General features: G+C 50.2%; 1 protein-coding gene across 1 annotated transcript in view; it reads left to right on the top strand.

The window, feature by feature from the left end:
* The window catches only part of ALG13 (ALG13 UDP-N-acetylglucosaminyltransferase subunit), a 302,253-nt gene that overhangs the window by 82,550 nt on the left and 197,269 nt on the right, over window positions 1–22,434 (top strand). The window lies entirely within an intron of this gene.

The raw sequence follows: 22,434 nt of genomic DNA on the forward strand, positions 1-22,434 counted from the left end.
GCATGCTCAGTATCACAACGGATCTGTCAAAAAATGGAAGGAACGCATGGAAAAAACTGATGAGACGGATACGATTTTTTTTCGCTGGATCCGTCGCATACGTTTTTTCACCGGATCGTGCCTGAATGTGAAAAACGGATGTGTGAAAGCAGCCTTAGTAATCAGAGCAATGCAAAAACTTACAATCACTCCTTCGAACTCAATCACTGTGGTTTACACCCCCTCCTCATCTGATCAGGGACCCATTTCTACCTCTAAAAGCAAGAGGGATTGTGCATTTTGATGAGCTATTGGACTACAAAGGGCCCATACAAGTGCATGTCAATAAATTAGAATATCATCAAAAAGTTAACTTCAGTTACTTTCAGTAATTCAATTCAAAAAGGCAAACACATATTGTATATTATATAGTCACTACAAACAGAGTGATCTATTTGAAGTGTTTGTTTCTGTTAATGTTGATGATTATGGCTTACAGCCAATAAAAGCCCAAAAGTCGTCATCTCAGAAAATTAGAATAATTACCACAAAACATCTGCAAAGGCTTCCTAAGCGTTTAAAATGGTCCCTTAGTCTGGCTCAATAGGCTACACAATCATGGGGAAGACTGCTGACTTTGATAGATGTCCAGAAGGCAATCATTGACACACTCGATAAGGAGGGTAAGCCACAAAAGGTCATTACTAAAGAAGCTAGCTGTTCAGAGTGCTGTATCCAAGAATATTAATGGAACGTTGAGTGGAAGGAAAAAGTGTGGTAGAAAAAAGTGCACAAGCAACCAGGATAACCGCAGTCTTGATAGGGTTGTTAAGAAAAGGCCATTCAAAAATTTGGGGGAGATTGACAAGGAGTGGACTGCTGCTGGAGTCAGTGCTTACAGAGCCACCACACACAGATGTATCCAGGACATGGGCTACATGTGTCACATTCCTTGTGTCAAGCCACTCCTGACCAATAGACAATGTCAGAAGCGTTTTACCTGTGCCAAGGAGAAAAAACTGGACTGTTGCTCAGTGGTCCAAGATGTTGTTTTCAGATTAAGTACATTTTTCATTTCATCTGGACATCAAGGTCCCAGAGTCTGGAGGAAGATTGGAGAGGCCACAATCCAAGCTGCTTGAGGTCTAGTGTGACGTTTCCACAATCAGTGATGGTTTGGGGAGCCATGTCATCTGCTGGTGTAGGTGCTCTGTGTTTCATCAAGACCAAAGCCAGTGCAGCAGTCTACCAGGAAATTTTAGAGCATTATGTGCTTCCCTCGGGTGACAAGCTTTTTGGAGATGGAAATATCATTTCTTTGTCGCTCCATTGGGAGACCCAGACAATTGGGTGTATAGCTATTGCCTCCGGAGGCCACACAAAGTATTACACTCAAAAGTGTAAGGCCCCTCCCCTTCTGGCTATACACCCCCAGTGGGATCACTGGCTCATCAGTTTTCATGCTTTGTGCAAGGAGGTCAGACATCCACACATAGCTCCACTGTTTAGTCAGCAGCAGCTGCTGACTATGTCGGATGGAAGAAAAGAGGGCCCATACTAGGGCCCCCAGCATGCTCCCTTCTCACCCCACTTTATGTCGGAGGTGTTTGTTAAGGTTGAGGTACCCATTGCGGGTACGGAGGCTGGAGCCCACATGCTGATTCCTTCCCCATCCCTGTTACAGGGCTCTGGGCGAAGTGGGATTTTAACGGTCTCCAGGCACTGAGACCGTGCTCCATCTGCAGCCCCTGGAGAAGACGCTGGATATGGAGCGGAGTACATCAGGGACATGGCCCTGCTTCCTCAAGGTACTCTGTGTCCCCGTGCATTTCGCACGCACACCGCAGCATTGCTGGGTGTGTTAGTGCGCCGGGGACATCAGCGCTGCTGCGCTTGTGCCATTGTCTCACTTCAGCTTAGCTGAGTGGGCAGACTTATGTAGAACGGTCGCGCCGGCCACTGGGACTGCGACGCGGCTGGGACTTGTGGTGCGCCGGGGACTTCCGCGCTGGCCGCGCTTTTACGGCGGCCGCGCTTATAAATCGAGTCCCCGGCTTTTGCGGCCTAGTTCGTTCGTTAACGCCCACAGGCCTGCCAGTCAGGGTAGGGGCGTGACGCTGCACATCACGGCAGCCCGGAGAGCTGGAGTATGTTTTGCATACTCCACCCCTCTCACTGTGTGCACTGTGAAACCGGATTCCCGCACTTTCTCAAGCACGCCCACGGCTTCCTTCTCTAACACAGGACGCCGGCAGCCATTATTGTCAGTTCTTTCTATAGCGATAAAACAGACAAGTGTGGGAACACCCTGACAGGGATTCTGAGGTTCACACAATCGCTGTGAGCAGGCGTTAATCAGCACTTGTGGTGCTAACCCCACTAGTGCCGAAGTGCATTGAGATATATGCTTCTACGCTATGCATTGCACTGTTTTGGTCGTACTTTTGTATATATCCTCCTTATTGTGCGGAGGAGATTACAGCATACTGTCTGTGGAAAACAGAGGTGCAGAAGCACATGTTTTCCATGCAGCCGGTACAGCAGGTACGGCTATATGGCCGGCAGGTTACATACACCCCCATTGTATGCAACTCAGCCGGAGTCTCTGCTAATGATCCAGAGGCTGGGGATGAAGTCTGCAGTGTTTACTGACAGATTTTCTGAGACTATGGCTGTGATACTAGAAGCCTTGCAGTCCAGACAAGTCTCTCACACCATGAGCACTGTTGAATCATTGATCCATGGTCCCCCTCAGTGTGAACAATTACAGCTCCGGGGGGGTCACGTGCATCCCAGAGTCACGGCTCTGACACGGACGACAGTCCCAGACAGCCTAAGCGGGCTCGCTGAGCGGCCCTCAGTTTCATCACACTGGTCAGGGTCCCGCAGGTGGACTCTCTGGGTGCTGAAGCGGAGATAGCTGCTCAGGAGTCTTATCCTGAGACCGCTCTCAATCTCGGTACACCTGATGGGGACGCCATAGTGTATTATCTTATAGCGTCCATCAATAGAATGTTGGTCATTTCTCCCTCAGCTCCTCCTGTGAAGGAGCCAGCTGTACGGCAGGAGAAATTCTATTTCAGGTATCCCAAGCGTAAATTAGGTATTTTTCTGGACCACTCTGCCTTCAGAGAGATAGTCCAAAAACACCACGCTTATCCAGATAAGCGCTTCTCCAAGCGGCTTAAGATACACGTTATCCCTGCCCCTGACGTGGTCAAGGGCTGGACCCAGTGTCCCAAGGGACATCCTCCACTCTCCAGGCTTGTGGCTAGATCCATAATTGCAGTGGAAGATGGGGTTCCACTTACAGATGCCGCTGACAGACAGATGGATCTCTGGTCGAAATCCACCTATGAGGCTGTAGGCGCGCCGTTGGCTCCAGCATTCGCAGCCATAGAGGCACTCCAAGCCATTTCAGCTTGTCTTACACAGATGGACACAGTCACACGTACATCTGTACCGCAGGTGGCATCCTTAACCTCTCAAATGTTTGCATTTGCGTCTTACGCGATTACGCCTGTCCTACACTCTACGAGCCGTACGACAGAGGCGTCCGCTCACTCCGTGTTGTTACGCAGACCCTGGTTGTTAAGTGAATGGAAGGCAGATTTTGCTTCCAAAAAAGTACTTAACCAGTTTGTTTTTTTCTGCGGAACGACTGTTTGGTGGGCGTTTGGATGAAATCATTAAACACTCCAAGGGTAAAGATTCATCCTTACCTCAGCCCAGACAAACAAACCCCAACAGAGCAGGGGTCCCCTCGTCCAAAAGGACTCAAAAAGATCAGAGGAGCTCAGATTCGTGGCGGGCTCAGTCACGCCCAAAACAGACAGTCTGAAAACCCGCTTCCAAGGCGGCTTCCTCAGGACTTGCAGCCTCCTCTCTTCGCATCCGCGCTCGGTAGCAGGCTCTCCCGCCTTGGCGATATTTAACTGCCATAGGTCAATGGCCGTTGGGGGAGAGACATTCTGTCTCACGGGTACAGGATAGAGTTTAGTTCGTCCTCCAACTCGATTCTTCAGAACTTCTCCACCTCCCGGCCGAGCCGTTGCGCTTCTGCAAACGATGGGCACTTTATAGGCAGAAGGAGTGGTGACTACGTTTCTCTTCAGGACCAAGGTCACGGTTTTTGCCCCAATTTATTTCGGGTGCCAAAAAAGGACGGGTCGTTCCGTCCCGTTCTGGATCTAAAACGGCTCAACAAGCTCGTGAGCACCAGGCGGTTCTGGATGGAATACTCCGCTCCGTCATCGCCTCAATGTCCCAAGGAGGTTTCCTAGCATCAATAGACAGGATGCTTATCTCCACGTGCCGATTGATCCAGAGCACCAGCGTTTCTGCGCTTCGTTATAGGAAACGAACACCTTCTGTTCGTAACTCTTCCTTCCTGCTGGCGACAGCCCCACGGGTCTTCGCCAAGTTCATGGCAGCAGTAGTGACAGTTCTGCACTCTCAAGGTCACTCTGTGATCCCGTATTTGGACGATTTCCTGGTCAAGGCACCCTCTTAGGGAACACTGCCCGTATGTTGCGCTGGAGACTCTCCAGAGTTTTGGGTGGATCATCAACTTTCAATGTCAGATCCGACCCTGACCCAATCGCTACCATATCTAGGCATGGAGTTTCATACTCTCTCAGCGATAGTGAAGCTTACGCTAAATCAACAGCGTTCACTACAGACAAGGCTACAATCTCTCCTTTAAGGACCAGTCGCACACATTGAGACGCCTCATGTACTTCCCAAGGTCCTTCCTACTCCCATCCTGGGTGGTAGTTACGACAGACGTGAGTCTATCAGGGTGGGGAGCAGTTTTTCTCCACCACAGGGCTCAAGGTACTTGGACTCAGAAATAATCCAACCTTCAGATCAATGTTCTGGAAAACAGAGCAGTGTATCTTGCTCGACTAGCCTTCCAGCAGTGGCTGGAAAGCAAGCAAATCCGAATTCAATCGGACAACTCCACAGCGGTGGCATACATTTACCACCAAGGAAGAACACGCAGCCGGCAAGCCTTCCAGGAAATCCGGCAGATTCTGACGTGGGTGGAAGGCACGGCATTCACCGTATCCTCAGTTCACATCCCAGGGGAAGACTGGGAAGCAGACTTCCTCAGTCGCCAGGGTATGGACGCAGGCGTATGGTCTCCTCAAGATCTGTCGCCGCTGACAGATGCCGGACGTCGACCTAATGGCGTCACGGCACAACAACATCGTCCCGGCTTCATGGCACGGTCTCACAATCTTCGATCTCTGGCGGCGAACGCCTTAGTTCAGCATTGGTCGCAGTTCTAGCTACCTTATGGGTCACGCCGCTGGCATTGTTGCCCAGAGTGCTGCGCAAGTTCAGGCCCGACTGCCGCCGCGCCATCCTCGTCGCTCCATTGGCCGAGGATGACGTGGTACTCGAATCGGTGGTACCTCACGGTGGGCCAACCGGAGGCACTACCAGACCGATCAGACTTGCTGTCTCAAGGGCCATTTTTCCATTTTTCCAGTTGAATTCTGCGACCCTCAACCTGACGGTGTGGCATTGAGTCCTGGAGCCTTGCGTCTTCAGGATTATCTCAGGACGTGGTTGCCACCATGGGACAGACTAGGATACCAACGTCCGCCAAGATTGACCACAGAATGTGGAAGATATTCTTATCTGGGTACTCGGCTCAAGGGGTTTCTCCCAAGCCGGTTCCATCGTCTATGTTTCCTTCCTTCCTGCAATCTAGGTTGGAAAATGGGTTGTCGCTCAGCTCCCTCTCGGGACAAGTCTCAGCGCTATCTGTATTTTTTCAGAAACGCCTAGCACGACTTCCGCAGGTACGCACGTTCCTGCAGGGAGTTTGTCTTCTCAGCACTCCGTACAAGCGGCCGTTAGAGCCCTGGGATCTGAACAAGGTTCTAATTGCTCTTAAGAAGCCGCCTTTCGAGCCTAGGAAAGATTTTCCCTTTCCCACCTTTCACGGGAAGTGGCCTCTCTAGTACGGTCACGGCTCTTAGGAGAAGTTTTCGAGCTAGTAACGCTCTCATACAAATCTTACTTCCTGGTCCTTTACCAGGACAAGGTAGTTCTGCGCCCGATTCCGGGATTTCTCCATAAGGTGGTATCCCACTCTCATCTCAATCAAGATATCACCTCACCTTCTTTGTGTCCTCATCCAGTCCACCAACTTCAGAAAGATTTGCAGCTGTTGGATCTGGTGAGAGCACTCAGGTTCTACACGGATGCACTCTTTGTCCTTGTCGCTGGTCGGCGTAAAGAGTCGCAAGCTTCCAGATCCACCCTGGCTCGGAGGATCGAGGAACCAATTCTTGAAACCTACAGTTCTACTGGGCTTCCGGTTCCTTCAGGGCTGAAGGCCCATTCTACCAGAGCCGTGGGTGCGTCCTGGGCATTACGGCACCAGGCTACGGCTCAGCAGGTGTGTCAGGCACCCACCTGGTCGAGTCTACTTACTTTTACCAGGCATTATCAGATGCATACCTACGCTTCGGCAGACGCCAGCCTAGGTAGATAAGTCATTCAGGCGGCGGTTGGCCACCCGTAGGAGAGGGCCGTTTGACGGCCCTATCATGAGGTATTCTTTTACCCACCCAGGGATTGCTTTTGGACATCCCAATTGTCTGGGTCTCCCAATGGAGCGACAAAGAAGAAGGGAATTTTGTTTACTTACCGTAAATTCCTTTTCTTCTAGCTCCAATTGGGAGACCCAGCACCCGCCCTGTTTTCTCGGGGGTTTTTTCGGTTTTTTCGGGTACACATGTTGTTAATGTGGAATGGTTTCAGTTCTCCGATGTTCCTCGGATTGAATTGGTCCTTAAACCTGTTATTGGCTTTCCTCCTTCTTGCTTTGGCACTAAAACTGATGAGCCAGTGATCCCACTGGGGGTGTATAGCCAGAAGGGGAGGGGCCTTACACTTTTGAGTGTAATACTTTGTGTGGCCTCCGGAGGCAATAGCTATACACCCAATTGTCTGGGTCTCCCAATTGGAGCTAGAAGAAAAGGAATTTACGGTAAGTAAACAAAATTCCCTTCTTTCTAGCAGGACTTGGCACCTGTCCACACTGCCAAAAGTACGAATACCTGGTTTAATAACCACAGTATCACTGTGCTTGATTGGCCAGCAAACTCGCGTGACCTAAACCCATAGAGAATCTGTGGGGTATTGTCAAGAGGAAGATGACAGACACCAGACCCAACAATGCAGACGAGCTGAAGGCTGCTATCAAAGCAACCTGGGCTTCCATAACACCTCAGCAGTGCCACAGGCTGATCGCCTCCATGCCACGCCTCATTGATACAGTAATTGATGCAAAAGGAGCCCCGACCAAGTATTGAGGCATTTACTTCACATATTTTCAGTAGGCGCCAACATTTGAGTTTAAAATAATTTTTTCAGATGGTCTTATTTAATATTCTAATTTTCTCTAGTCACCTTCCACGATAGCACTACAGGAGTTAACTCCACACCCTAATTGGGACAGGAAACAGAGGTTAAATAACCCCTCCCCACCTTCCCTCTCAAGTGTTGTTTCCTGTCCCTACTGGGGCACGAAGAGGACCTGTGGTGCTCTGTGGCCGGTGACTAGAGTACTACGGGAAAGGAAAACAATTCATCTTACCACCGGGCAGCTGAGGTTGGAGCTTTCCTTTTCCCTCCTCAATCGCTGCTCCTGTCTCCCCTGGATTCGGGAACTGCCTGCTCTCCCTGTGTCTCACATGAGGTAAAGCGGGGCATTGCCGACACGCTGGGGGCCTCCTTGAGCTCCCCGGTACCTCCTCCTCACTAGTGTGCGATGGCACGCGGGAAGTGACGTCACCGGTGCATGCCGCAACGACTTATTGCCGGCAATATGTGTTCCACCCTGGAACGCGAGCGCTGTTTCAGCCCCGCTGCAGCACCGATGGGTTTGCCTTCTCATGGAGAGACCTACCTGGACCGTCTGAAGCGGAGGAGTCGCCCATATGGGATTATGGCTCTGGGGCTTCGCACTCACATGTAAGTGCCTTGCTTGAAGACTCCCTAAGGTAGGACTGCATAATGGGTGATCTTCCCACGCTCTCTGCTGTAGAGCCCAGCGATACCCAATCCAGTAAGTATACTGTGACAGGGGGGGACGGTCAGGTCGCATGTATATGGGTACATGTCCCCTCTCCCTTTAGGGGTCAGTGCCTTATGGGCTTTTCTCTTTTTTTCTTTGTCGCTCCATTGGGAGACCCAGACAATTGGGTGTATAGGCTATGCCTTCGGAGGCCGCACAAAGTATTACACTTAAAAGTGTTAAGCCCCTCCCCTTCTGCCTATACACCCCCCGTGCTCCCACGGGCTCCTCAGTTTTTTGCTTTGTGCGAAGGAGGTCAGACACGCACGCACAGCTCCACAGATTGGTCAGCAGCAGCTGCTGACCATGTCGGATGGAAGAAAAGTGGGCCCATATAGAGCCCCCAGCATGCTCCCTTCTCACCCCACTCTTGTCGGTGGTGTTGTAAGGTTGAGGTATCCATTGCGGGTACGGAGGCTGGAGCCCACATGCTGTTTTTCCTTCCCCATCCCCCTTAGGGCTCTGGTGGAAGTGGGATCCTATCGGTCTCCAGGCACTGAGACCGCGCTTCATCCACAACTCCTGTGGAGCCTGCTGGATAGGAGCCGGGTATCGTTCAGGGACATGGCCCTGCTACTTGGAGGTACTCTGTATCCCGGTGGGGACCGCGAACAGCAACACTCCAGCTTTGCTGGGTGTGCTAGTGCACCGGGGACCACGGCGCTGACCGGGTTAATATGTGCCATTACACACTCAGCGTTGCTGAGTGTGTTTATGTATAGGGACTGCCGCACTGACCGCCGCGGCCATGGAAACACTGTGGCGCGGCTGGGACTTGTAGTGCGCCGGGGACTTTCACGCCGGCCGCGCTTTTACGGCGGCCGCGTTTATTACTAGAGTCCCCGGTTTTTTGCGGCCTAGTTTCCTTTCCTCCCGCCCACAGCCCTGACAGGCAGGGGAAGGGCGGGACGCTGCACAGAACGAGCAGCACTGAGGGCTGGAGCATGCTTTGCATACTCCACCCCCCTCACTGTGCACAGTGCGGGCACCAGTTCCCGCACTTTCTGGGTCACGCCCACGGCTCCCTCCTCTCCTCAGGACGCTGGCAGCCATTCCTGTCAGCTCCTCGGACGCAGCAGAGGGGGACAAAGTCTGGGAGACCCAGGCAGGGACTCTGGTGGCCTCACAACCGCTTTAGGCGGGTGGTAAGCAGCACCTGTGGTGCTAGCCCCATTGTGCAGTAGTGTAACATTATATGTTTATGGTATATATGTTTTACACTGTATGGTGCACAGTTGATTTCTGGCTATATACCCTATTGTGTTACTCAGGGAAGATAATAGCATGGCGCCCACGAAAGGCAGGGGTGCCAAAACACAGGCTTATTATGTTGCCTGCGCCGCATGTACGACCCCGCTACCGGCAGGTTCCACTGACCCTCATTGTGTGCACTGTTCGGCCCCTGTGGCACTTACTCAGCCGGAGCCTCTGCTAAGAGGGGCCCAGGGGGAGCCACCTGCTAACACTGTTCAGGTGACGGGGACGGAGTTTGCAAAACTCTCTGAGACTATGGCTAAGATACTAGAAGCCTTGCAGTCCAGGCCGGTATCTCAGCACAGGGACTCTGTTGAATCTTTGTTCCCTGGCCCACCTCAGCTGGACCAACAATGTCCTCCCGGGGTATCTCATGGATCCCAGGCTGAGGGTTCTGACACAGACCCCAGCCCCAGACCGACTAAGCGAGCTCGCTTAGATTTTCCCTCGACATCATCATATTGTGCAGGGTCTCAGAGGGGGGAATCTCTGGTTGATGATGCGGAGACAGCTGATCAGGATTCTGATCCTGAGGCCGCTCTCAATCTTGATACTCCGGACGGGGATGCCATAGTGAACGACCTTATTGCGTCCATCAATCGTATGTTGGATATTTCTCCCTCAGCTCCTCCGGTGGAGGAGTCAGCTTCTCAGCAGGAGAAATTCCGTTTCAGGTTTCCCAAGCGTACACCGAGTATGTTTCTGGACCACTCTGATTTCAGAGAGGCAGTCCAGAATCACCATGCTTGTCCAGATAAGCGTTTTTCTAAGCGCCTTAAGGATACACGTTATCCTTTTCCCCCTGACGTGGTCAAAAGTTGGGCTCAGTGTCCCAAAGTGGATCCTCCAATCTCCAGACTGGCAGCTAGATCCATACTTGCAGTGGAAGAGGGGGCCTCGCTCAAGGATGCCACTGACAGGCAGATGGAGCTCTGGTTGAAATCCATCTATGAAGCTACCAGCGTTCGCAGCCGTATGGGCGCTACAAGCTATCTCAGCAGGTCAAGCGCAAATTGACGCAGCCACCAGACGTCGGCATTTGCGTCTTACGCTATTAATGCTGTCCTGGACTCTGCGAGCCGTACGGCGGTTGCAGCCGCCAATTCGGTGGTACTCCGCAGGGCCTTGTGGCTACGGGAATGGAAGGCAGATTCTGTTTCCAAAAAGCGCTTCACCAGTTTGCCAATTTCTGGCGACCGATTGTTTGGCGAGCGTTTGGATGAAATCATCAAACAATCCAAGGGAAAGGATACATCCTTACCCCAGCCCAAACCGAACATACCCCAACAGAGGAAGGGGCAGTCGAGGTTTCGGTCCTTTCGGGGCGCGGGCAGGTCCCAATTCTCCTCGTCCAAAAGGCCTCAGAAAGATCAAAGGAACTCTGACGCATGGCGGTCTAAGTCACGTCCTAAAAAGGCCACCGGAGGTGCCGCTACCAAAGCGGCTTCCTCATGACTTTCGGCCTCCTTACTCCGCATCTTCGGTCGGTGGCAGGCTCTCCCGCTTTTGCGACGCCTGGCTGCCACGGGTAAAAGACCGTTGGGTGAGACATTCTGTCTCACGGTTACAAGATAGAGTTCACCTCTCGTCCCCTGACTCGATTCTTCAGGTCATCCCCGCCTCCCGAGCGAGCCGAGGCTCTTCTGCAGGCGCTGGGCACTCTGAAGGCAGAAGGAGTGGTGGTCCCTGTTCCTCTTCAGCAACAGGGCCACGGTTTTTACTCCAACTTGTTTGTGGTCCCAAAGAAGGACGGGTCTTTCCGTCCTGTCCTGGACCTGAAACTTCTCAACAAACACGTAAAGACCAGGCGGTTCCGGATGGAATCCCTCCGCTCCGTCATCGCCTCAATGTCCCAAGGAGATTTCCTTGCATCGATCGATATCACAGATGCTTATCTCCACGTACCGATTGCTCCAGAGCACCAGCGCTTCTTGCGCTTCGCCATAGAAAACGAACACCTGCAGTTCGTGGCACTGCCGTTCGGCCTGGCAACAGCCCCACGGGTTTTCACCAAGGTTATGGCTACTGTAGTAGCGGTCCTCCACTCTCAGGGTCACTCGGTGATCCCTTACTTGGATGATCTCCTGATCAAGGCACCCTCTCAAGAGGCATGCCAACACAGCCTCGACGCTACCCTGGAGACTCTCCAGAGTTTCGGGTGGATCATCAATTTTCCAAAGTCAAATCTGACACCGGCCCAATCGCTCACATACCTTGGCATGGAGTTTCATACCCTCTCAGCGATAGTGAAGCTTCCGCTGATCAAGCAGCGGTCACTACAGACAGGGGTACAATCTCTCCTTCAAGGCCAGTCACACCCCTTGAGGCGCCTCATGCACTTCCTGGGGAAGATGGTGGCAGCAATGGAGGCAGTTCCTTTCGCGCAGTTTCACCTGCGTCCTCTTCAATGGGACATCCTACGCAAATGGGACAGGAAGCCGACGTCCCTCGACAGGAACGTCTCCCTCTCTCAGGCGACCAAAGCTTCCCTTCGGTGGTGGCTTCTTCCCACTTCATTATCGAAGGGGAAATCCTTCCTACCCCCATCCTGGGAGGTGGTCACGACGGACGCGAGTCTGTCAGGGTGGGGAGTGGTTTTTCTCCACCACAGGGCTCAGGGTACGTGGACCCAGCAAGAGTCCTCACTTCAGATCAATGTTCTGGAAATACGGGCAGTGTATCTTGCCCTGAAAGCGGTCCAGCAGTGGCTGGAAGGCAAGCAGATCAGAATTCAGTCGGACAATTCCACAGCGGTGGCATACATCAACCACCAAGGCGGCACACGCAGTCGGCAAGCCTTCCAGGAAGTCCGGCGGATTTTGATGTGGGTGGAAGCCACGGCCTCCACCATCTCTGCAGTTCACATTCCAGGCGTGGAAAACTGGGAAGCAGATTATCTCAGTCGCCAGGGCATGGACGCAGGGGAATGGTCCCTTCACCCGGACGTGTTTCAGGAGATCTGTTGCCGCTGGGGGGTGCCGGACGTCGACCTCATGGCGTCCCGGCACAACAACAAGGTACCGACGTTCATGGCACGGTCTCAAGATCCCAGAGCTCTGGCGGCAGACGCCTTAGCTCAGGATTGGTCGCAGTTTCAGCTCCCTTATGTGTTTCCTCCGCTGGCACTGTTGCCCAGAGTGTTACGCAAGATCAGGGCCGACTGCCGCCGCGTCATCCTCGTCGCTCTAGACTGGCCGAGGCGGTCGTGGTACCCGGATCTGTGGCATCTCACGGTCGGCCAACCGTGGGCACTACCAGACCGACCAGACTTGCTATCTCAAGGGCCGTTTTTCCATCTGAATTCTGCGGCCCTCAACCTGACTGTGTGGCCATTGAGTCCTGGATCCTAGCGTCTTCAGGGTTATCTCAAGACGTCATTGCCACTATGAGACAGGCTAGGAAACCAACGTCCGCCAAGATCTACCACAGTACGTGGAAAATTTTCCTGTCGTGGTGCTCTGCTCAGGGTTTTTCTCCCTGGCCTTTTGCCTTGCCCACTTTTCTGTCCTTCCTTCAATCTGGACTGGAAAAGGGTTTGTCGCTCGGCTCCCTTAAGGGACAAGTCTCAGCGCTCTCTGTGTTTTTCCAGAAGCGCCTAGCCAGGCTTCCACAGGTACGCACGTTCCTGCAGGGGGTTTGTCACATCGTTCCTCCTTACAAGCGGCCGTTAGAACCCTGGGATCTGAACAGGGTGCTGATGGTTCTTCAGAAACCACCATTCGAGCCAATGAGAGATATTTCTCTCTCACGCCTTTCGCAGAAAGTGGTTTTTCTAGTAGCAGTCACTTCACTTCGGAGAGTGTCTGAGCTAGCAGCGCTGTCATGCAAAGCCCCTTTCCTGGTTTTTCACCAGGACAAGGTGGTTCTGCGTCCGGTTCCGGAATTTCTCCCTAAGGTGGTATCCCCCTTTCATCTCAATCAGGATATCTCCTTACCTTCTTTTTGTCCTCATCCAGTTCACCAATGTGAAAAGGATTTACACTTGTTAGATCTGGTGAGAGCACTCAGACTCTACATTTCTCGTACGGCGCCCCTGCGCCGCTCGGATGCACTCTTTGTCCTTGTCGCTGGCCAGCGTAAAGGGTCACAGGCTTCCAAATCAACCTTGGCTCGGTGGATCAAGGAGCCAATTCTCGAAGCCTACCGTTCGGCTGGGCTTCCGGTTCCCTCAGGGCTGAAGGCCCATTCTACCAGAGCCGTGGGCGCGTCCTGGGCTTTGAGGCACCAGGCTACGGCTCAGCAGGTGTGTCAGGCGGCTACCTGGTCGAGCCTGCACACTTTCACGAAACGCTATCAGGTGCATACCTATGCTTCGGCGGATGCCAGCCTAGGTAGACGAGTCCTTCAGGCGGCGGTTGCCCACCTGTAGGAAGAGGCCGTTTTACGGCTCTCTTACGAGGTATTATTTTACCCACCCAGGGACTGCTTTTGGACGTCCCAATTGTCTGGGTCTCCCAATGGAGCGACAAAGAAGGGAATTTTGTTTACTTACCGTAAATTCCTTTTCTTCTAGCTCCAATTGGGAGACCCAGCGCCCGCCCCTGTTTTTTTGTGTACACATGTTGTTCATGTTGAATGGTTTCAGTTCTCCGATATTCCTTCGGATTGAAGTTACTTTAAACCAGTTTATAATTCTTTTTCCTCCTTCTTGCTTTTGCACCAAAACTGAGGAGCCCGTGGGAGCACGGGGGGTGTATAGGCAGAAGGGGAGGGGCTTAACACTTTTAAGTGTAATACTTTGTGCGGCCTCCGGAGGCATAGCCTATACACCCAATTGTCTGGGTCTCCCAATTGGAGCTAGAAGAAAAGGAATTTACGGTAAGTAAACAAAATTCCCTTCTTTCTGGGATACATGAGTCCTGGCCCCAAAAGGAGAAAACGTCTAGCCGCAAGTGTAATCATGTGCGCTAAGAAACTCCCGTAGTCCCACAGTAAAAGCTTTGTCACCCCTCCGCTGATCAGGTGGTCAGGGAAGAACATCCTTCCCTAATCAGCAGATCAAAAATCTAGTGCGCTGGGTACATTTTTCCTCTAGCCTCCTCTCAAACTCTACCCTCAGCGGGCCTGGCCCCGAAGAAAGGAAGCCAAACCCCATTAAAGTATTGGTCTCTGTCTCTGAAGGGGACCCATACTTCTCTCCCAAACCCTTAGGTGAGGATGATGACTTTGTGTCAGAATCAGGAGGAGGGCCTAAAACTGAAAATACTTCTTCTCAGGAGCTGCTGGCAGCTGTGCGAGATATCATGGGGGTTAAGGTAAAAAAGACTATGAAGCCAGTGCAGGAGGTAATGTTAAGCGGCCTGAAAGCCCAAAAGAGCTGGATTCCCTGTTCATAAGAATATCCAGGACTAAATCCTTCAGAAAGGGGACGCTCTGGTGAGACGCCTAGGCACTCACTTGGAGCTTAGACACCATTTTCCCACTTGAGGACGATACGGCCGGAACTTGGGAACTTCCTAAAGGGGATGTCTAGGTCTCTAGAGTTGCCAAAAAGACAGCATTTCCTTTTGAGGCCTTTTCACAGCTCAGGAACCCAATGGATAGGAGGATTTAAAGCCTGTTCATGAAATTGTGGGAAACCTCGTTAGTTCTAAGGAACACTAATGTGACTTCCACATGTGTTCAAGTTCCCTATATACTGTATGTGGCTGGGACACCTTTAAGACCACATCTCTCAGGAAACTCTCTAGAGAAGACCTACTAGCTTCCCTTTCACTGCTTCAGAAAGCCACAGGGTTCCTAGTGGACACCTCAGCTGAATCAGTCCGTGTAGCTGCTAAATTAGCCGTTCTTTTTAACTCTGCAAGAAGAGCCCTATGACTCAAACTCTGGAGTGGTGATGCAACTTCTCAGATTGAACTTTGTCCCATCCCCTTCCAGGGAAAGTACGTTTTTGGACCAGCTCGAGGTGACTTTCTAGACAAAGCCACTATTAAAAAAAAAAAAAACAAAAAAAAAAAAAAATTCCGGGAAAAAAAACCCCAAAAAGTTTTTTCATGCCCTCAAGACCAATCCTCTCATTATAGAGGAAAGGATAAGTCATGACGGTGGAGCCCCAAGGGAGGAAAAGGTAGAAGTATCTTTACCTCCCAGGAAATACAAGAGCGTACCCTGCGCCAATATAAGCAATGACCCTGGCATGGCAGGAGGACATCTATCGAGATTCTTCCCCCAATGATCAACAGTTTCATGGAACCAATGGGTTCTGAACGCTATCAAAGACGGACTGAAGATAGCATTCACCTTCTTTCCTCTACACTGCCTGGCTATCACCCACCCTTCCACTCAAGGCTGGCAGAAACCACTCATGTCCAGGCCTTCAGGACCTGCAAAACTTGGGGGTGATATCACCAATCCCAAAGGTAAAAATTGGACGGGGGGATTACTCTCGACTGTTTCTAGTAAGGGAACCAAATAACCCTACAGGTTAATCATAAACCTGAAACCCCTGAACAAGTTATTACACTTTGCGCACAAACATCAGACACTGCATTACCAATACAATACACTTCCATTCGGCATACCTTCTGCGTCCTGAGCATTTACCAAGCTGGCAGAGGTGGTAGCGTTCCTCAGACAAACAAAATATCTGTATAGTACCCGGCCTCGACGACTTCCTGATAATTGCTCCTTCAGCCCGGACGCTCGAGCAGCATGTACAGAGGAACCTCGTGCTACTGGAGGAACTGCGATGGATAGTGAACCAATAAAACTCTGATCTCAATCCATCTACAAAGACTTTCCTTGGCATCCTACTGGCTTTAGACAGAAATATCATTTCTGCCAATAAGACAGATCGAGATCAAATCCAGATTTCGGATCTCCACAGCCAGAGATTGGTAACTTTGAAATCAGCCATGTCGGTCCTAGGATCCATGACATCCTGCATTCAAGCAGTAGCCTGAGCTCAGTTCCATATAAACAAAAGGAAGAAAACCTTCTGTACAACGACTTAATGATAGAAAATGTATATTTTATTGATAGAAAATAGCTAAAAAGCAGACAAACAATATTGGATTAAAATTAGCAGAGACAAAAAAATGGTGAGTACCAATAGATGGCACCCTCACCCCACAGTAGGTATATGGTAGCACATGTTAGAGTTTAGCACACAGCAAATAAAGAGCTAAAAAGCCAATATTACATACAAACTAAAGCGTGCTGCTGCTTATTAGGTGCCCGTTACTGATACATCAATTACATAGTGTCAGAAAGGTTCTTGTAACAACGCACTATAATACCTTGCAACCAACATACCTAAATGGTGGATGAGAGCCCAATTCCCCGACCCATAGGTTTCGGTATGACTCCTTCTTCCGGGGGTGGTCTCTGATTAAAAGAGGTGACCTTATAAAGGATAAGTATCCAATCACTATCCGTCTTGACCCCAACCAATCAGATCATAGGGTGTGTGCAGTGACGTTATGTCCAATACCATGCCCATCACCTCAATAGGTGGATACATAGGGCGTGCTGCAAGTGGGGGTGTGGCCAGGACCCCCACGTGCAAACACGCATGAGAAAGCCACAGAATACACCCAAAAACCTAATAACGCCAAACCGGAAGTGATGTATGCAAAACCGGAAGTGATGTATGCCGAACCGGAAGTGACGTATCGTGACTCTCCGTGTCACTGACATGGGGGCGCGCGCATCCTATAGCTAATACAAGTGTACCCTCAATATCCACATGCGCCTGCGCACCCTAACAGTGACACAGATTAGCAGGTAAATGCTACATAGCGAGATCGTCACTAATGGATGCTGGTATATCATTATACATAACGGATTAAAGTGCATCCATAACGATTTGAATACCCAGCAAAAAACATCACACAACATCGCCGTAATGAGGGTGCACACACTACGTGACCCTGGGGACATACCCCCAGTCCCACGTGTGTGCACATACCCCACCAAAGCGACGTGAAATAAGTAATATGGTAAGTACTCAAAATCGTACAAACACCAATGGCAGTTAATATATATTTACACGGCGTGGATTATAATACCGACACACATATATAGGTGTACTGCAACATTAAAATTCAGAATGAGTGGCAGGAATATAGCATCACCCTGGCATATCTAACAAAAGCACAATATCCAATGCAGCGCACACGCGTATGACCAGTTGGACCCACGCCGCCACGGGCGCGCCAAACCACAGCCATGGAGACTCAGTCACCAGGGCGGTGGAAAAAGCAGACGCGCACATGGCGGCACCGGGCCCACGGGCAGACGCATGCACGCACCGGCCTCACGGGTATAAGGTGGAAGTACGAGATCACATATATTAACAGATGTAATACACCTCTGGGCCCTGACACAATTACTCATATATATCAGAGGACTCCACACAGCCCAATATAATCTATATTGATTATTCCACGATGATCACATCAACAGAAGTTCCGTATATTTGTCGAAAAGGCCCAGGTAGATATGCTTCTCCAACTTCATATGTCGAGGGTATACAAGGACAGAATACAAGACGGATATGAGAGGAACTGAAAAATAAAAAATAATAAAACACAAATAAATATAAGACCAAATTAGAGCAGAGCATCACGGACGCCAACTGAAACCCCACATGTCATCTTGAACCCGAGAAAACCCGAGAGAGACACCATCAGAAAAAAGCTCCCTATTCTAGAAAGGACACGAAACTTAAGTACTCATTCAATCCATCAGGCTGTAACGTTTTCAATGTCCATATCCACTCAGTTTCGCGTTGTGCAAGAAGTCTGCTAATATTGCCGCCTCTAACCCCAGTCACAACCTGGTCTATGCCTCGTACCTTCAATAAGTTATAATTGCAGTTATGATGTTTCTTGAAGTGCCTCGGTATAGTCTTAAGGCCCTCAATGTCCACATCATCTACGGCGGCTTGAATATCACGGACGTGTTCTCTCACACGTACCTTAAGGGCTCGTGTGGTAAGGCCAACATAGATGAGTGGACACGGACAACTGGCATAGTATACTACAGCCTTAGATAGACAATTAATTCTCTTCTTGATTGGGAAGACTTTCCCATCCGACGAGGCAAAATCGGTTGCTGTTTCGATATTGGGGCATGCTATACACGACCCACAAGGTGAACAACCAAATCCAGACCTCGGGGAACGAGAGGATATGGGCAAAAATGGAAGGACAGCATTATCTCTTTTATCATAATGACTTGATGTTAGTATGTCCTTGAAGTTCCTGGCTTTGCGGGCCGCAACTGACGGTCTATCAGGCAGATAGCTCTGCGGAATGGGATCAACGGTAAGAATAGACCAAAAGCGGGACATAGCATACAACATTCGACCCCACTGCGAGTGATACCTGGTGATCATCCTTACAACATTAGATGTCTTTCTTACGTGATCACCAAATAATAACTCTACACGTGGTGAATTTCTGGCTCTATTGTAGGCTTTTTTAATAGATCTATTACTATACCCACGATCACGAAATCTTTAAGTTCAAGGGCTCTGGACTCAAAAGACACATCTGAGGAGCATATCCTTCGTAACCGAAGAAACTGCCCCACAGGAACTGCCCGTATCACATGGGCAGGATGGGCTGAGGTGGCATACAGGACTGAATTAACAGATGTATCTTTACGATATAGGTCGGTCTGCAACTGACCCGATGGGTCCCGCTTGACCAGCACGTCCAGGAATTCGAGGGATGTGTCACTGAATCTGTGAGTCAAACGTATATTGACCTCATTAATGTTCAAACTCTGAATAAATAAATTAAGATCATGGGCACTCCCCTGCCAGATGAAAAAGATGTCATCGATGTACCGCGTCCAAAAAGGGACGCGGTCCACCGATGACATCACATCTGACAGGAGAAGGTCCCTCTCCCACAGCCCCAGGAATAAATTAGCATATGAGGGCGCAAAGGCCGCCCCCATTGCCACGCCCTGGAGCTGTAGGTACAGGGACCCCCCGAAAAAGAAAAAATTATGAGTTAATGCAAAATTCACAAGATCCATGACAAAACCCCTCTCCGTCCCGGACATGCTGGTCATTGACAGGAAATATGCAATGGCCCGTAGTCCGTCGTGATGTCGAATGCTAGTGTATAGCGATTCGACATCACAAGAGACCAACAGGGAACCCTCCCCCACATGTAGAGAGTCTATCTTTTGCAAAAAGTTGCTCGTATCTCTCGTATAAGACGGGAGCGATTCCACTAGGGGCTTCAGTAATGAGTCAATATAAATGCACACCCGCTCAAGAAAATTACCCACCCCGGACACAATGGGTCTCCCTGGGGGTGCAATTATGTCTTTGTGCATTTTGGGCAGCAGATATAGTGTCGGTACCTTTGGTTCAAGTACAACTAATGAATCAAATAGTCTCTTCTCAATGGTCCCACTCTCCACAGCACTATTCAGCAGACATTGCAGTTCTTTCTTGTATTTGCTGAGGGGGTTAAAAGTGAGACGCTGGTAGCACTCACCCATCCTGCCTATATGCTTCCCTTTCATATAACGCACAGGGCCAAACCACGATATTCCCACCCTTGTCGGCTGGTTTTATTACTATGTCATCCAATCGCCTGATCCTGTCAATGCAGCTCCTCTCCTCCCTCGTAAGATTATCTTTATAGATTTTAGTAGGGGATTTAGAGAATTCATTGGAGACTAGCCGCACAAACAGGTCAATATTGGGACAAGCCGACAAGGGGGGGAATTTTTTTGAACGAATCCGCAGCCGCGAAGGGATCTTACCTAAGGCACCGGAAGAGTGTTCCTCCGATAGCTCCTCAAGAATCCTGAGAGCATTCTGTTCAATTTCAGTTGGAAAGGCCCTCTGTAGGTCATCATCATGGAACCACTTCCTCATGATGAAATATCATTTCTGCCAATAAGACAGATCGAGATCAAATCCAGATTTCGGATCTCCACAGCCAGAGATTGGTAACTTTGAAATCAGCCATGTCGGTCCTAGGATCCATGACATCCTGCATTCAAGCAGTAGCCTGGGCTCAGTTCCATATAAGAACGCTCCAAACATCCATTGTTGCATCCTGGGACGATTGTCCACGTCTCTATACAGGAAGCTTCTCCAATCTAGGTCAATTAAAATCATCTCTCCCAGGGTGGATGTCCATGAAAACTTCCAAGGAGGGGCTGTTGGAATCAGAATTCTCCAGTAACAATAAGCACAGGGGGCCATGGTGGCGCAGATATCCTTCCAGGGGCTCTGAATGCACGAGATCAGTCTAAGGGGTACTTTGCACGCTGCAACATCGCTAGCATCGGCTAGCGATGCCGAGCGCGATAGTACCCGCCCCCGTCGCACATGCGATATCTTGTGATAGCTGCCGTAGCGAACATTATCGCTACGGCAGCTTCACACGCACTTACCTGCCCTGCGACGTCGCTCTGGCAGGCGACCCGCTTCCTTCCTAAGGGGGCAGGTCGTGCGGCGTCAGTGACGTCACTAATCGGCCGGCCAATAGAAGCGGAGGGGCGGAGATAAGCGGGACGTAAACATCCCGCCCACCACCTTGCTTCCGCATAGCCGGTGGAGGCAGGTAAGGAGATGTTCTTCGCTCCTGCGGCTTCACACACAGCGATGTGTGCTGCCGCAGGAACGAGGAACAATATCGTATCTCCTATTAGTGCGACATTATGAAAATGTCCGGCGCTACACAGATCACCAATTTACCACGCTTTTGCGATCGTTTATCGGCGCGTCTAGGCTTTACACATTGCAACGTCGTTACCAGCGCCGGATGTGCATCACTTTCGATTTGACCCAAACGATATCGCAGTAGCGATGTCGCAACGTGCAAAGTACCTCTTAGGCATTCAAACTACAGAGAACTAAAAGCGGTGGGCCAAGCACTCAAGGCAGCATCTCCACTGATCCAGAGACAACAGGTACAGTTATACTCGAACAACATGATGACAGTGGCCCACCTTTGCAATTAAGGAAGCACTCTTCATACAAGCCTAAAAATGTCTCAAAAAAATACTGAACTGGGCAGAGAAACACCTATTTATCTCCACATTCCATCTGAAGGGCTCCAAACATCCAGTCACTCTTTCTCAGTCAGAGATGTTCACACAGGCGAGTGGGCTCTAACTTCAGAAGTATTTCAGAACTTAGTGGAGTGATGGGGCAACCAGGAAGTAGTCCACCTTGCAAGCCAGCAGAACGCAAAAGTAAACCGTTGTTTTCTTTCCAAATAAAATGATTGGTATCTTGCCATGGATGTCCTCTCCCATTTGTGGGAGTTCAGTTTAGCCTATGCCTTCCCACCAACTCCAATGCTGGCAAAGACGCTACAAAAAATTTGGATGCATGGGGTTGCCACATCCTGGTGGCCCTATTGTGGCCAAGGAGATGCTGATTCGGGAGGAGTACCAGTATAGCCTGCTACAGGACCTATACTGCTACCTCTGACTTTCGACCTTCTTTATCAGGGTCCTCTATTCCACCATCAGGGTCCTCTGTTCCACCAAGAGTTCACAAGCTCAGGCTAATTGCATGGCTACTGAAACAAAAATCCTAAAAGCCAGAGACCTGTCTGACAAGAAAATTGAGGCGCTACAGAAAAGCCGAAATCTGGTTACCAACGCCATATTTGGGCAACATCTGGGAGACCACCTCCTTCTGGTGTAGACCTGAATTACAAGATCCATTTCATCCTAAGGTGGCTTAGATCCTAGACTTTCTTCAGAGTTGCTGGACAAATGCCTAAATCTGGAACCTTCAAGGTCCAAATCTCGGCCTGGAGCTCATACTTCAATCAAGATCTAGCAAGCAATCGGTGGATTAGGTTTATGACTTCAGCAGTTGCCACCCAAACAAATTTATCTAGTCCTTTCTTGGGACTTGAATATAGTCCTTAAGGGCCTAACACAACAACCCTTAGAACCTATGGCCTCAACAGAGCTAGAACCCTGTCATGGAAAACTGCATTCCTAGTAGCAATTACGTCAGCCAGACGAGTTGGTGAATTACAGACCACTACTAGACAGCCGTACCTAAAAATCCTGAACAGAATTATCTTTCGTCAGGACCACTTATTTCTTCTGAAACTAGTATCTGATTTTCACAGATCCTAAGATATACTACCATCTTTCTA

Source organism: Anomaloglossus baeobatrachus, chromosome 9 (assembly GCF_048569485.1).
Source record: "Anomaloglossus baeobatrachus isolate aAnoBae1 chromosome 9, aAnoBae1.hap1, whole genome shotgun sequence".
NCBI lineage: Eukaryota > Metazoa > Chordata > Amphibia > Anura > Aromobatidae > Anomaloglossus > Anomaloglossus baeobatrachus.